The sequence below is a fragment of the Etheostoma spectabile genome, chromosome 18 (assembly GCF_008692095.1).
Source record: "Etheostoma spectabile isolate EspeVRDwgs_2016 chromosome 18, UIUC_Espe_1.0, whole genome shotgun sequence".
In the NCBI taxonomy this organism is placed as follows: Eukaryota; Metazoa; Chordata; class Actinopteri; order Perciformes; family Percidae; genus Etheostoma; species Etheostoma spectabile.
In genome coordinates, this window is record NC_045750.1 from 19,140,683 (window position 1) to 19,157,377 (window position 16,695).

At 40.8% G+C, this 16,695-nt stretch overlaps 1 long non-coding RNA gene across 1 annotated transcript; it reads right to left on the reverse strand.

Annotated features, from left to right (window-relative positions):
* Positions 1 to 2,569: 2,569 nt before the first annotated feature.
* Positions 2,570 to 16,428, reverse strand: LOC116706642 (uncharacterized). Its single transcript, XR_004336290.1, has 3 exons — positions 16,321 to 16,428; positions 2,697 to 2,701; positions 2,570 to 2,581 (listed from the first exon to the last, which is right to left on the reverse strand). It is a non-coding gene; the product is annotated as an uncharacterized LOC116706642 (long non-coding RNA).
* Positions 16,429 to 16,695: the final 267 nt, after the last annotated feature.

A 16,695-nucleotide genomic window follows, 5' to 3' on the forward strand; every position in this document is an offset into this window, starting at 1 on the left:
CAGTTATTCCTGCCGGCAGACCTGCGAGTCGCGTCAGTTTCCACTCTCTCTGTAAAAGTAGAGATGAGCAGCGCAGCTTCTCTCAGCTTCACCTTACAGACGCGCACCGGTGCGACGATATTAATGTAGCGATATTCCCGGATGGCAATAATATTAATGGCAGAATTGTCAGAGACCAATACATTCATGATTTCTTGTTGCTTATCCTTCTCTAATAAAGGACAGTTTGTGTTACTCCTTAATATGTAGGCCTAATGTTTTTTTATAATAGCTTACATTGGTTTCATAACCTTCTCAATAAGTCTCACATCCCTGGACCAATAACGTGGTCTATATACTGTATGTGTGTAGTGGGAGAGCCAGGACACTTGAAACACTTTTTAACTAAACGTAATTTACAAAGCGCTTCTTCATCTTTTTATTTTGGTGCGGTCACTTGTTAGAAGAATAAACCATGAATATTTTTTTACATATGCTCACAGCGTGTAGCCTATTGAAGTCACTTACTTCTTTTTCTAGTTGTTGTCCCTTTCTGATTGTTCTGTATGAACATTAATTGTACAAAGAATTAGATATAGCTTATAGAGATTTGTGCATATTGTTGTAAAACATGTTCTCGCGTTGTGAATAAGGGTTTGAAATTAAGCCTAGTCATTAGGGTCCCTTTCTCGAGGAACAGTAATTCCCTCTGCTCACTTTTAAGGCAAAGGCTAAATAATAATACATTTATTATTTATATAGTGCTTTACATGGAAGGCTAGTCAAAGACACTTTACAGTAAAACCAGCACATTTATCACATAAAAACAGAAACACTAAACTAGCATATTTAAAGCAATTAAAACAGTGTAGCCTGCAACTCTGTAAAAATGTGGAGTGACTATTGGCTAAGTAGATATTTTTAATCCATACACATTCAGTCGGGTCCGCCATGTCGGGCTTTTTCTCTCCCTTAGAACCGTATTGCCCTTTTTGCATATTATCTTCCCCTCCTCGTTACTTTCCATTAGAAGCTGCTGCTCATTGGGTGAAACATATGGCGTATGCGTCTTCTCATCTCTGCATCAGTAAATCTGTGATCGATAACGTGGTCTATTTGAGAAAGCTGTGAACGTGCACTTATCCCAGCTCTCTACACCTGGCTTGACATAGCTCCACCTGTTCATCTGGCTCGGCAAACGTGCAACCGATTAAGCCGCGATGAGCAGATCACACTAAGTCAAGCTGCGCTTTTTCACTTATCCTGGATATTTTTATTCTACTTTCGTGCAACAGGCCCCAGGTGCATCAGCTACCAATAATAACATCATAAAGCCCCGTATCCTAGGATCATAATTCCTATTGGACTGTTAAACATTACAATAACATCCAATGCTTATGTTTTTTTTTCAATCCAAACATATTTTACTTATAAACATGCAAATACAAATATATCCAACAAATACCTGTATAGAGCTGTATAATCAACTTGGTATTTGTTTTCAGCTCACAACACCACAGTTCTTCTCAGTTGCTTTGGCACATTTGTCAGATCAGAGATGACAATAATTTGTAACTGTGTCACATAGGGGATATTGCTCCCTTTCATGTGCATTGTTCATTAGATTATACTTACAGAGTGAATTGTTAAATATGGACAACAACACACAGCAGTTTCATTATCTACAATGGTGTAAGGACTAGTCATTGGACCCAATCAAACTGACGCTGTCGTCCATTAAAGCATGAGCCAAACTTGTTTGAACTGTTAGCTTAGAAAGCTTCAACAGGTGAAGCAGAAGCAACAGATAGGTAAAGAAAGCAACTGTAAGATCATCACTGTGGGATGGCTATGGCTCAGGTGGTAGAGGGTTCAATCAGAAGGTTGGGAGTTCGATCCCTGGCCCTGAAGTTCCATGTCAAAGTGTCCTTGGCCAAGACAATGAATCCCGAATTGTTCCCACAGTCATGTTACCCAATGATGATTTGTTTGAACCAACTGGTCAATAGATGGGACAAGTAAATGTAAATGTGCTGTATTTATATAGCGCTTTTCCAGTCTTAACAACTGCTCAAAGCAATTTTACATCTACAGGAAACATTCACCATTCACACACATTCATACACTGTGGCCGGGGCTGCCGTACAAGGTGCCACCTGCTCATCAGATAAACACACATTCACACTCCGATGCACAGCACCGGGGGCAACTCGGGGTTCAGTGTCTTGCCCAAGGACACTTCGACAATGACTGCAGGGGCAGGCAACCGTTCTACCACTGAGCCACAGCCGCCCCAAAAAAGTAATGCATCTTTGTCCAGTAATTTTCACCCATGGCTACATCACCTGCTGTCCAGCAAAGTAATATTGTCTCATTTTAAAGACAAACACATGCATCGCATTACGCTGCTTTTATTCACCACTGGCAATCTCTGATCACTCTCTGATTTGTATGCTGAGCTCTTGCACAAACAATGTGTTCTTATTTCTACTATCCCATGAAACTGGCCAACGCAGGGAGGATACAGACAGATTTCGGAACAGGCAGGGGGACTTAAGCCGAATAGACAGCAGAGACCCTTTTTTACCTCTCGCAGAGAGAGCTGTATTGATTGGCAGCACTGCTCACGATGCTACATTTGGAGAAGCTTTACTATCACACCGCAGATGGGCGAAAAAAAGATAATCCTAACAGCAGTCTCTCAGGCTGTGCTGAACACATCCTTCCTAAACCTGCAGGAGCGGCCCCATTTAGTTCCAGTAGCAGCTCCGGGAGAATGGTAAAGTGCACCGCAATGTGACAGCAACACACAATGAGCACACTCGCAATGCTTGCGACAAGGTTATCAACATCTCGTGCAGATTGCCGCCTGCACTTTGACTCCGTAAAAGGCTGCCACGCTGACCTTGCACTGACCACAATGGGAGTTTTTTTTTTTTACCGATCACAAAGAAGGAAACAGGCTAATGGGATCTGGACAGTAGCGAGATGTCTTCCTGTCACACTTCATCTAGCCTGATGCATCAGGATTGTTCCACCGCTCAGGCCGGGCAATTACTGTCCTATTCCAATCTACTCCTCAGCGCCACTGTAATGAAAAATAATTAAGAGGCTGAAAATGAGTTTTCTCATGAAATGGTTTCAGTGGTTGAACACAATCGTACTTGGCAGATGGCTACGCGAGTGTTTTAATACAGCAAAGATAGTTAATCATGTACAAGGTGTGTTTGGCAACAAACCTTTAAAGCCATTTCTGTCAGTAAGAGAGATAGCAAACAGTTCCTCGATTTTCAGTTGGCAAACTTCCATCTGTAAGCTTAAAAAGGCTCAGAGTTCTGTCAAGTTAAGATTATTTAACATTTTAATACGCATGGGTGTCCTTAAGAGCTTTTGAAAACACAGGGAACACAAACAGACAAGGGTCGAAGCAAGACTTCTAAAGGGACAGTTCACCCCCCCAGACCAAAAATACACATTTGTCATCAGACCTGTAGTGCTGTTAATCTATCTAGATAGTTCAGGTATGAGTTGCCCAGTTTTAGAGATATTGGCTATTGAGATGTCTACCTTCTCTCCAATGTAATAGAATTTGATGGCACACGGCGTGTGGTGCTCAAAGCGCCAGAGAAATTGATTTGAAAAATTCAACAGCAATGTCTTTTTCCAGAAATCATGACCCGGTTACTAAAGATAACCCACAGACCTTGTTGTAAACACTTTTGTATAGGAACTATTTTCTTTGTGCTGAACTACACCTGCCAACCCTCTCACCATGCAGAATAAAGCGATGCATGGACTCGAGGCTCATGCAAATATACACATTGTTTGAGTTTTCTTTAGCTACCAACCTTTCAAACCAAGAAAAGCGTAGTGGTGATTTGATATAGGATCATGCTGCAGTGGGAGAGTCACTTAACAAACGGCCCACTTGCGTGATGTCTAGTTTGGTTATTTAACCCCTCAATGTAGAATAACTAGACTATATTTTACTGATTTCCGTCAGATCGTTTGTAGATCTCAGCGTTTCTACCACCACACTTGAGGACAGCCTTGTTTCACAGGAAAGAAAGAGAAAAGCCAAACATAGCGAGTGATTTGTTGCGTTTCTCCAAAAGTTGAGTCAGCCTCAACTTTTCGCCGGAGGCCCGCCACGCTTTGTGGAGTGTCACCGCTGCATCCCACATATCAAAAATCCTTTAATTCTTTCTATGTTGTAGATAATCTTCTACACTGTCGTGAAATGTAATGAATGCAAGGGTATTACATTGTGGCATTTTAATGTACAGGTGGTCATATATTATGACTAATTTGTGTACACGCACAGTAATTTGACAGATTGCCGGTAATTTCGGTGTGGTAATTAGGGTATGTACACTCAATTCCATCCTTTATTACAAACAGCATCTTGTTATGGTGTTTACATAGGACCTGCAATAATGGCTGTATACGTTTAATCTTGATATAATCAAATGATCAGTGTTTGCTGCACAGCAGTCAGCAGGGCGAACACCTCTGTCCAATCTGTGATATCAAACACATTCTGCAACTCAGACTACAGCTTCAGGAAAGCAGTGTAGAGAAAATAATAATGTGGATGGAAACTAGGAGCAAATGCCCACAGTAGATTGGTCAAAAATAATGACTGGTGTGTTGAATGCATGCAAAATTAATCAGAGCATTGTGGAGTGACGGATGCAGTCCCTCCACATTAAACCCAAAGGGGTTACGTTTACTTCCAGCTAACTAATTTTGATTTCATTTTTTTTTTTTTTTCAAGAAAAGTAAGTTTACAAATATTGCTGCGAATCTGGGAAAAAGTCATGGTGAAAAAGAAATGGGAAGATGGTGGCTGTGAACAGAACAGGAGGTGTTTGCGGGGGCGGACTGGGCATCAGCTAAAGGAAACAGTGGGTCCTCTTCTCATCTGTCACACCTCTGACATCTCTCCTTGAGATAAATGGACACCTCGGCTTGAGAGAGAGTAAATGGTGTGCTGTTCTCAATGGATGGCAAGCGTGAGACAAACAGGAAGTGGTCTGCTGACAGAGCAGACAGCAACATCACTCCTTACTCCCACAGGTGAAGATGCAATGTCCTCTTTCTGAAAGTGCCACGTAATAAGTAGCCACGGAGGCAGCCGGCCTGTTTGTTGTGGCAACTCGCGGACAGAAGCTGTTTAAGTATTTAGTCATTTCAATGGCTCCTCCGTGGCTTTCACGCGCCAGACATAAATACTGTGTCGCTGGATAGTAGATAATTCTGTCTCCATAACAGTTAGGCAGCGAAGCGAAGAATGCTTGCCTTCATATGATACAAATCCACACCATATGTGTTTACGTTTGAGAGAAAGGTTGGTCTGCTTTACTTCACATTGTAGTAATCAGTCAGGAAGCTCCAAGGAGAAAATCCATCCAAGAGCTGCAAGAGCAAGGTTTTCTTCCACTTCCGACAAATGCTCTCATTCTGGACATAATGCTCAGAGGTCGGAGGTCAAACAAAACTCTGTGTGGCCGCCTATCTGCTGTCTGGACAGACGTTAACCCCGTTTGACTCAGACACACACAACCTCGCTGCAGCTACATGAACATGATGCTCCGCAGCAGCACACAACCACATAACCAATACACAAAAGAAATGCAAATGCAGGTAAGAGGGCCGGCATGTGCATGCGTGCGTGTGTGTGTGTGTGTGCGTAGTTCAGAGAGTGAGAGAGTGGCATGATTATCTCCAGAGTAGCGACTCTAGAGTATTAGTGAGGGAAACAAAGTGTCTCCCCTGTTCTGTCTGACCACAGTGAGACAGCTTTGGCAGGAGAAGTTAACCCTCTCCTTGATTTCATGTTGAAAACCAGGAAATTATTCGGGGGAAATGCAACCTTTCCAAGCCACGGTTGCGCAACAAGCGTCGCCGCGACGCGTAGTTACATTTTCCTAGAGGTGACGTCAGGCTACAGCGTAGGGTCAGGCATAGGTCTGTGTCTCCACCTACCTACTGTACTCACGTAGCCACGGAGTAGATTTTACGCAGAAGCATAAATCACGCTTTAAGCCACATGAACAGGAAAAAAAGGCAGAGATCACAAGCAAACACACCTTCACTGGTCACTTACAACCAAACATGACGGAATTCTTTGGCAGAGTAGTGGAGTGAAGACCAGGCTTATGTGGAGTAGGGGATGAGGTGAGAGGATCCAGGTATGCCTCATCACCTGCCTGGAGAAGCTAGCCACGCTTCTGCCACACACATGCAGAGGGCGTGGAGAGGAGAGGACAAAAAAAGTTCAAACACTAAGAAAAGACACCAACAAAACTTCAACCAAACGCAGGAACATAAAACATGCACTACTTTCAAAAAAATGTAAGTACGTGTGAATACCTGGCGATCTGTACATGTGCAGTACATGCCAAACGTTTGGGACCACCTTCTCATTCAGTGTGTTTCCTTTATTTTCATGACTATTTACATGGTAGATTATCACTGAAGGCATCAAAACTATGAATGAACACATATAGAATTATGTACTGTTATGTAAAAAAGTGTGAAATAACTGAAAACATGTCTTACATTCTAGTTTCTACGTACACACACACACCCTTGTTCTGTGTTTGCAACTTCATAAATATGGTACAGGTTCTCCATGAGTTGATAATTCCTAATGCTCTGTTTTATATAAAAAAGGATTTGAATGGGTCGTACTGTAAATCTATTTTCCCATATCTCTACAGTCAGTGGTGTATGAAACAATAAGTGACAAGTACAGAATATATAACACATTCTCACCTAACAGACCCATGTAGTAAAAACTTAACTATGTGCACGACTGAACAAATGAAATCCATAGTTGTTTTACAGTGCTGTCCCACTGACGCAGAATATGACATATGAGGCACCCCATGCAACTGTCAGTTTGAATTTGCAGTCACAACTGCTCCACAGTTTTGCCCTTATTAATTTATTTGACTTCACTTGATGGATTCATTACATAATGTAATTGAAAATAAAGCCACTTGTGATAGTTGACCTGAAGCAGATGCATATGCGCAGCACATATCAAGCTTCATTTGCATCATTTTAATTGAAAACACACAGTCTGCTTTCATCCGTTAGTCTGACACAGGTTGAGAAACAGCAGGATTTGTCATGCTACACATGAATCTAATGGTGGATTCCCACAACGGACAGATGTGCTATTTCCACTCGTGTCACAACAAGCTCTGCACTGCAAAGAGCTCACAAGGGGAAATTGCTCTGACATTAGTTGGTAATTTCCTGCTTTTATTGCTGAGTATTTACCCAAAGAGAAAGGTTTTCAGAGTAAAATGAAATGAATTATACCAGCTATATTTCATCCGCTGTTGTTTTCATTCGTCGCAGTTCAGGAATTTCATAGAATTATAGCACTAGTTAAACCACTCGACTCTCCTTCTTTGATGCAAGTGTCCCAGCAGGAGCAATAGAAACTAGGCAGTAGTTAAGTTTATTAATGGCACCAGTGGTGACTTTAATTGATCACTGCAGGTGAAAAGCTCTTTTTTGGTATATTTTATAGTAGTCAACATCCACAACGTTCCACTTCTGGGATTGCTGCCTGATTTACATGACGTCCTGCTCCGTTCCGGGACATCCCCGTCCTCTTTCTTTGTGTTGGTGTTCTAACCCCCGGTGGATTTCTGAGGTCTATGGTTACCTGCTCCTCAGATCTCTGCAGGGTAAATCCAGACAGCTAGCTAGACTATCTGTCCAATCTGAGTTTTCTGTTGCACGACTAAAACTACTTTTGAACGTACCAGTTCCACCAAAACAAGTTCCTTCCTGAGATTATTTAGCAGAGGCACCGTGACTCCGTCTGGAGCTTAGCCACGCCCAAGATGATTGTGATTGGTTTAAAAAAAAGCCAAGAAACCAGAGTTTTTCTCCTATCAAGGAATGTTGTGTGGACTCACCAGACCCTCGTCCACAGCAATGCGGGGGAAGGTCTGGACCAACACTAACACACTAACAAAACCTTTTAGTAGTTTGGGACTAGGCCTGGCATCATATATTCAATACAGGTACCAAGACCAATACCTTGATTTCAATACCAGATTGTAAATTATACTTTTTTTATATCAATTTGATAAAACAAAGAGAAATTACAAAATTACATTATGGCATAAATCTTTTTATATAATATTTTTCAACTTCTACCAGCCGGCACTGTGTAACGTAGAGGTTTTCCCGCGTGTCTCTACGACGTGTAACATTAGACAGCCAATCACAAGCAATATAAGAGCTTGTTAGAAGCATGCTGCATGTTGATTGGCTCACTGACTCTAAATTGACTTCTTAGGTATTGGAATTATGTATTGAATGATGAGGCATTTTTCACTACCCTTAAATTACTTTAGAGGCAATTTGATGCATAAAAAGTATTGAATTCATTACCCAGCCCTATTTGGGACAGGCCCGATCCTTGGCAGTGATGGAGATGACTCTCACTGGTGTGGCAGATGGAAATATGTCTTTAAACCTGGGTGGTATTTCATCAAAGAGGAGTTCATTTTTCAACGCAAGTCTCCCTCCTCTGCAGGGGAGCAGGCTTCATTAATTATTAAGCTGAATTCCATGCAGCTATGAGTCGAGCCACTGTTTCTGCCTGGCTGAAGCCCACCTGCCCTCTAATTATAAATACCTACCATTTAGTACAGCACTCCATCCTGAGCTTTGATTTCCCTGTCAGAAACTATTAAAGCAGCCCCTGGTCTTTGCCACGGGCTCGGCATGGCGCCGCGTCTGAATTGAATCAATCCAATTTCATTGGCATATTAAAAAGAAAAGCCAACACGATACTCAGAACAATGGATCAGACTGATGGAATTTCGAAGGCTTGGACAACCACATGCAGCGCTTTAGTGGCTTAACTGTGACTCACTCACTGTGGCCCTCCTGATAAATACTATACATCTACAAGTATTTCATCATGCTAAATTTAACCATTTTGGTTCAGTAGTTGTCAACCGGAAAGTTACTCTGAGAAACAGGCAGAGAAACCATGTCCACTTACTGCCCATTAACAAACTCTGGTCACTTTCATAGTGAAAGACAGCGCTGAACACAGAATTATGGAACCTCTGTTGAAAGTCATTACTTCTCCTAGTAACCATGATTCATTCATGTTTTGATGAAAGGGGAGTCCAGGTTATTGGTATCCCAAGTGGATATCACTTTATATGGTACATCAGTTAGAACATTGATAGGACCATAGTATACAATCAACCTGCATTATGTAAGTATAACCCTCAAGTGATTTGGGGAGAAAACATCAGTGAGTCAGCCTTGGCTCTAAATAACTGTCATGCAGAACAGGGTTTACCTAAGGAATGCAGGACGGAGTAGGATACAAGTCACATGTTTCTCACATTTTGAGAAATATGTTACTGAAAGAAGAAAATTTAAAAAACTAAAGTAATAATAGATTTTTTCACAAAGCACCCTCCTCCAGAATGAACCTATTAAGACAACAAATGGGACATAAAAACTCACTTGCACCCCAGTAATCACTAACATGCACTTATGATCACATATAATTACACTAAGGTATGCAGGCCCACAGTATTCATTCTGTCACATGTACAGTCTAGACCTGCTCTTTCATGAAAAGCACAATGAGATAATATAGTTGTTGTGATTTAGCGCTAGATAAATAAAATTGAATTGAACATGTGTAAAATAGTCCCGATTCGGAAGTCCAGTGTACACTACTCGCTATAATAATGTTTTTTATGTGACTTATATGAACCAAAAACACTACTGCTTCTAAATGAGATGGAGAGACAAATATAAGTTCTGAGGGGACATATTGCCATTCTTTCTTTCTTTAGACAAAATGTAATAATGTAATCACACGCACAGTGATTAGATTCACCATTTTGTTTTCTTGCCAAAATAAAAATGCTAAAAATTGATTACAGTGTTTCAGCTTTTTTTATGCTACCTAGAACCCAAAACAGCATCACATAGAACCAAATAGATTGTTAAATATATTTTTTGGCAGGTCTATTACTCCATGGGCAGCAGCGTAAAAAAAATGTTTTTTTTTCTTAAGATTGATAACAAAATTTCTTTTTTACACTGCTAAGACTACACCAGCTTTGTGTGGGAATAAGATTTGATATGCTACTTGGCTGTGTATGGTATGTGTTGTTGCTGTTATAAAGACTAGGGCAGCGCTCTAGAGATGGAGACGGATGACGTTAATGGTGGCCACAAAAGGAAACCATTGGGTCTGGCAGTTATACCCTTAAAGTGGTAATCCCAGTGTAGCCTATAAATACAAATGTATTCGACAGAAGAGAGATAACAGATCTATATAGCACCCAGCCCTTTTCTACCTGTCCATCAAATCTACCTGCTGATTTTGCACTACAAGCTCCTTTGTAGTTGACTTCAGGGTGCATTTCAAAGCCAGCTCCTATACATCAATATTCTGCATCATGTATTTTATTCTGCAGTGTGTGTTTGCTAGTTTAGATGACATCATTGTTGGCGGCTTTCAGTACAGAAGCCTCTCCCTTTATATTACCTTCACATCTTCACACCCCGCCTATCATATTCCTCCCGCCTGTGATCCCATAGCCAAGAGCCCTCACTTTGTTGTTCTTCAAGTCTTTTTTTTTTTCCCAAAGCAGTTACTGGCTCTTTTGTTGGCCATTTTGATATGTTTATTTACTGTGTGGATGGCTTTGATCGAGCCAGGGTAGGAAGAGTGCTGTCAGGAGTGTGTGTGTGTGTGTGTGTGTGTGTGTGTGTGTGTGTGTGTGTGTGTGTGTGTGTGTGTGTGGTGTGTGTGTGTGTGTGTGTGTGTTGTGTGTGTGTGTTGTGTGTGTGTGTGTGTGTGTGTGCGTGTGAGAATGTGTGTGTGTTGGGTAAATGTCCCTGTAGAGGAAAATGCTTGTGAGCAGGCTGCCATGTCCACTAAGGCTGAGGAGAGACAGCTGAGGGGGGTTGGGACTGATGCATAGCAGGTTGTGTGTCTCTCAAGGGCTGTCTCTCAACACACTCAGGAAAAACCCCGGTCACACACACGCACGCGCAAACGCACGCACGCACACCACACACACACACACACACACACACGCACGCACCACACACACACACACCACACACACACACACACACACACCACAACACAACACACACACACACACACTGACCACAGCTGTGTGAGGTCTGGGCTGCAGAGTGTACTGGCTTTACACAAAGCCTTGGAATATACAGACCAAAAAACAGTCAAAATGCTGCAGCTTATGTGATTCAAGGTGATAAATTGGTTTGTCAATACAGGACTTTTATTAAGATCAGCTATCGACCAGTAAATGTCATCCACACATCACAATGATCAAGCTTTCTCCCTAACAACAGTTCCATAAAACAGCCTGTAAAACCTGCAGACATTTTGCTTTTCTTTGCACATTTTTACGTATTTAAAAGTTGAAAATGTATTAAAGTTTTCATCTCGAGGCAATTTCTGGCTTTAAATCTGAAAAAAATATCCCATTTCTGCCACCTCAGAGTTATTGAACAGATCAACTGTTTTCACACCACTGTTTTCACAGGAATTTTGTGTTTTAATACAGCAGTATAGAGAACGCTATGCCGGCGTTATTGTCTCATCTAAAGTATCTGTTTGTGCCATCCAGATCAAATGTTTTGTGTTTCAATACAGTTAAAGTTATGTTGGTGTGAAAGGTATAACATGCAGGATTCCTCTAAAAGAAATATGCATACAATGACACAAAAGTAATCCCTCCAAATAATAACTTGTAAGCCACTAGAAATGCGTATCTGTATCTGCAGAGACTTTTTTTATGAGTGCGGGACGTTTCTGGGCATCAGCAAAGAGCCTTTTGGACTCCACGTGGGTGTGTAACCCCCAGCCAATAGCAGTGTGCAGGGTGTGCTTTCGTATTCCCAGACTGTCACACAACGGCGCCTTGCCCATTCGCTGCCTGATACTAATACACCCTTTAGCGTCTGTGTGATTCAAATCAGTGGTATTTGATGACCTGTGATGAGAACAGGTTGTTACATTGCTGTGTGTTTGTACGAGCTTCAGTGTTTCCCCTGATCTTCACCTCGCTCCTCTGCAGAGGTGTGTTTGTGTTTATCTGTGCTTTACAACGTAACCCCAGTGAAACAATCACAAAATAATGTTTTATCCGTTTGATTCACGGCGTTGTTGTTGCCCGCGCAACTCTCTCTCTTCATTCACTCACCAGCTGTATCGACTACCTCTGTAGTGTTTGCAAACACTCATACATCAGGAAAATCAACAGTCAGTAGGACTCATCCTGTGGGAACCATGAATGTCTGTACAAGATTTATGACAATCCATTTAATAAAAAGGCCAAACAAGCTTTTCTAACTGTTTAGAACATTCGAGAGATGTAAAGATGGTGCATGTAATTTCTTTTGTTGTAAACAACTTTGAGCTGCATTTCTTCTAATAAAGTAGCTTGTTAGGATGGCCGCATAGAGGTTGGATAATTACAGCCGGAGGGTTGAGGCAGGGGTACGGAGCAGATCAACAGGTGTTTTCTTTCCCCAACAATTAACACAAATATGGACGCCATGATCACAACCAGCAAACTGAACACCACAGGCCGCATGTGGTCCAGACAGCAGGTCAGCTAGATGGAAACTGGCAGCCTTTTATAGCCTGCCACTGACCTTATCTCGACCCTACCATAATACAATTTAAGTCTGAAATGTACTTAATTTGAAAAATTATACAAAATACAACAACCACATCAAATACATTTCTACTTCTCTAAGGTTCTCAATTCGCTTGCATTATGTTACCTAATACAATCAAACATAGTTAGTTTAGCGAGTACAGTCAACAGAAGTACTCCAACGCACCTGGTATCTCCATGGTACAGGATATCTCCCGGAACCATTAAAATAGGGCTCGATACGCTGGGGACTGTTTTAGCCTGAACACTGAGTGAGTTACTTGAACACAAACTTTACAATTGTACAAACAGCAAATGTTAACCTGCATTAATGTTAACCTGACCTAACCCTGACCACCCTCTCCACCCCACACTGGTCCAACAGAGGAGCAGCTTCTCAAGAGGCTCCGACAGTTTTAATGCCGCACGGACCGCTACAGGAAATCATTCCTACCTCCAGACAATAAAACTCTTCAACACGTCATCCCTGGGGGGTAGATGAGACTCTGAGACACACAATACTACATAAGGGCAACCGGCACGACTGGGTCTATTTACAAAAGCTGCACATTTTTTGTTTTGTTTTTTCCCATCTGTATATACTTAAATTTTGTGTCTTACATTCTTATATTTTTATTCTTATATTTGTTATTATAATTATACTTATTTCATGTATATTGTATGTATGTATATTTTGTGTGCTGCTGTAACACTGTAATTTCCCATTTTTTGGGATCAATAAATATCTATCTATCTATCTATCTATCTATCTAACCTACTACAGCATGCTGCACATGTGTAGTTAGCCAAACTAGCAAACTGAGTCCATGTGTTTCTCTTGACAGGGCTGGCCTCCAATCAACACCAGCCGCAACCTTCACAAAACAGATATTAATATTTTCCAATAAACATTAAAAATTGTTGTTCCTCATTTAATTTACCCATAACATGAGCTATAATGTATTAATGCTGCAAAATATTAGTGATGAATGGGACCTTCATTACAGTGGTATATCAATTTAGTTTTTTATTAACAATAGAATTATTAAACTGCATGAATGGAATCATGCTGTGCCTATGAATCTATTATAAGACATCATGTGTTGGCAAATGAGCCTTTTTTTAAATATAGAAACAATGCAGAAAGGCATTCATGCCCCAGGTCCAGCCTGTTAGTTCTAGTAACGTCACCTGTTTTAGGTTTGGATGAATCTGTATATTTTTGGGGTTTAACTGTCCTATGTAGGATTAAAATTTTTCAGACTTTGCCATATAGTGATAGTGACATAAGTAACACTGTGGCAGACAGCAAATGCACAATGATACTACTAGTACAGGACATAAAATTTAAATGTGGGGGGCAAATTGTGCCCCCACTATCGAAAATGTAATTTATAAAGGTTTGGTGGCACTTAAAAAAAAAAAAAAGTGATCTGTGTATGAAGTCAGGTTTTAATGTAAAATGAACCCAGATTACAATGCGTACAGTAATCATTACCTTGTGCCAACATAAGTAAATAAAAGCAAACTGTTGCTACAATACTGCTATTATTTTCTGACACTGGATAATACAAATATGTGAATGCACACAATGATTATTTCCATCCCTTTTTCTTGAGTGTTTTTTTTTTTCTTGAGAAACTTTGGTCCAAGACAACATTTGTTTCTTTTAAGAATGAGTCATAGTGGTGATGAATACTCGTCTACATGTGACAGTTGTATTTAATGTTTGCAATACATACAATATATTCAAATATCTGTTGACGGTAGGTCTAGAAACAAAGTTGCAATTTAAACTACGCAGTTAAAAACAACTTTAAAATTAAAACATTGGTATTTGTTAACACAGTGCTTGAATATGAACTAAACCATGCTCACTTACATGAAAACTCCCCAGGGTGCTTTTAAACTGAATATAGAGGACTACAAGCCTAAGTTACTCGCAGGAAACTTTGTCTGTGGTGTTCATTAACTGATTATCGGTTGACTATTGTGTATCAATCTACTTTAGATTGTAGCATAATGGACATGTATTGATATCTCAATACTGTATTATCGCTGTAACTCTGGTTGATTGATCCAGCAGCTCAGATTCACTGCTGGTTTGTGCCAGCGTGGCGGTCTGGGAGCATGTTGTCAGTCTCTCTAATGGACTAATCTGCTTTCCTTCAACAAATGAGCATCAGTGCAGCAGAACACAGCAGCACCAAGGCGCTGTCTTTTCTTCCTGTTTATTAAACACTAGTGTACCGAGGAGCTGTTTGTGCCAATGTTTCATCCCCATCTATTGCTAATCTGTAAAGCTCTGCTGAACTGCTGAGACAAGCTCTGCCTTTATCACTGATCCCAGCGCCATTCAAGCCTGGACTCAACAAACCATGATGGTATGTTGACCCGGGGAGAAACATGACACATGTCGGCACACGCACACGCACACACACACACACATACACACACACACACACACACACACACACACACACACACACACACACACACAAAGCTTGTGACTGAGGTCAGCAATCAGCTATGTGTCCTTGTAATTGCTATTGATGGAAGAGCTGTAAACACACACACACACACACAGCCTGGTCCATCTGCCATGAACATTTACAGGATATGGGAGGATTCAATAGAGCTGCAGTCACTTTTATCAGTCAGTGGACATTCCAATCTGCAGTCCACCCTCTCGTGGGAGAATCCTCATATCAGGACTTTGGCTAATGTTTGGCAAAGCCTTCTACATTCCCAGAAGCTGTTTCAACTGAGCTCAACTTTGACAAAGAAAATAAAATGTAATCACACAGATGTCATGTTTTTATCACAGTGCAAGCCTTATACTTACCACCAGCACATCATTAATCATCTTAAAAACTCATTTTTATCCAAGCAAATTCCAAACAAACAAGAGCTGAACCATGGAGTTTGATTACATTTAAAAGATCGGGGAGGTAGCTTGCTGAATGTCAAATACTTCAGGCAACTACCAGGCATGTTACTTAGAGTCTAACTGAAATTATTAGCAAACAAATCTTTGCAAATGGCCTGTGCTCTCTTCTGAGAAATAAATTATCCACTAGGGAGGGATGAATGTGTATTTTATAATTTTTATAATAAGTTTCATGACGATGCCTCCTGTCCAGACATTAATCAGTTGAAATGCCATTAGGTCTTCATCTACGAGGACACAGAAATCTAGGGAGGATTTGGTATATGGGTCTGTAATTTCCCAATAATTTCATAGAAACTTTTCTAGTTTTCTAATTATGTCCTATGTCTTCCTAAAAATATAAAATAAAATAATACTATGTAAGTTTGAGCAAATTGTGGTAAGTCATACAGGATGTATGAAGTTTTCTTAGCACACCTGTATTCAAACCGGTCAGGACTGTCAACACTTGAGCTACATTTGTTTCTGAGCAGGTCAATGGAGACTGTTTTGCAGTGCTCTTATGTGTACTGGTCTTGTTTTGTAATGTTTGATTTCAGTACAGAGACGACAACTTCACCTTGCCCCTATGGCTTTTTTTGGCTCGGCTCACCCATTTAAAGCTTCACCAATGGGCACCAAATGATGTTAAAAAAAAAATGTTTTTTTGGAAAAGTTTATTCTCTTTAAGGCCCGGACCCGCTGCCGTCAACCCGTTTTCACTCCAAACGCGTAAAATACAGACGTTTGGACAGTGGCTGTCTGCATCTGATGCGACGAAAAAGGCGTCCTTCGGCGTGTGTGTAGAACGTATGTCCCGCTTGTGTCCTATTCCTGCGTGTCACAGAAGCGTAAGCCCATGCACAACAGAGATGCAAAAAATGTCTTAGGTTGTGAAGAACTGAAAATTTGTCATTTGTTAAACTTGCAGCATAAGGAGGTCATATGTACTGAAGTTATTTCAATCAAACACATCTTAACAAAGCAAGTTACATGTTAACATAGGACCCCTTCTTTGATATCACCTTCAAAATTCTTGCATTCATTGAACTTGGTTTATGGAGAGTTTCTGCT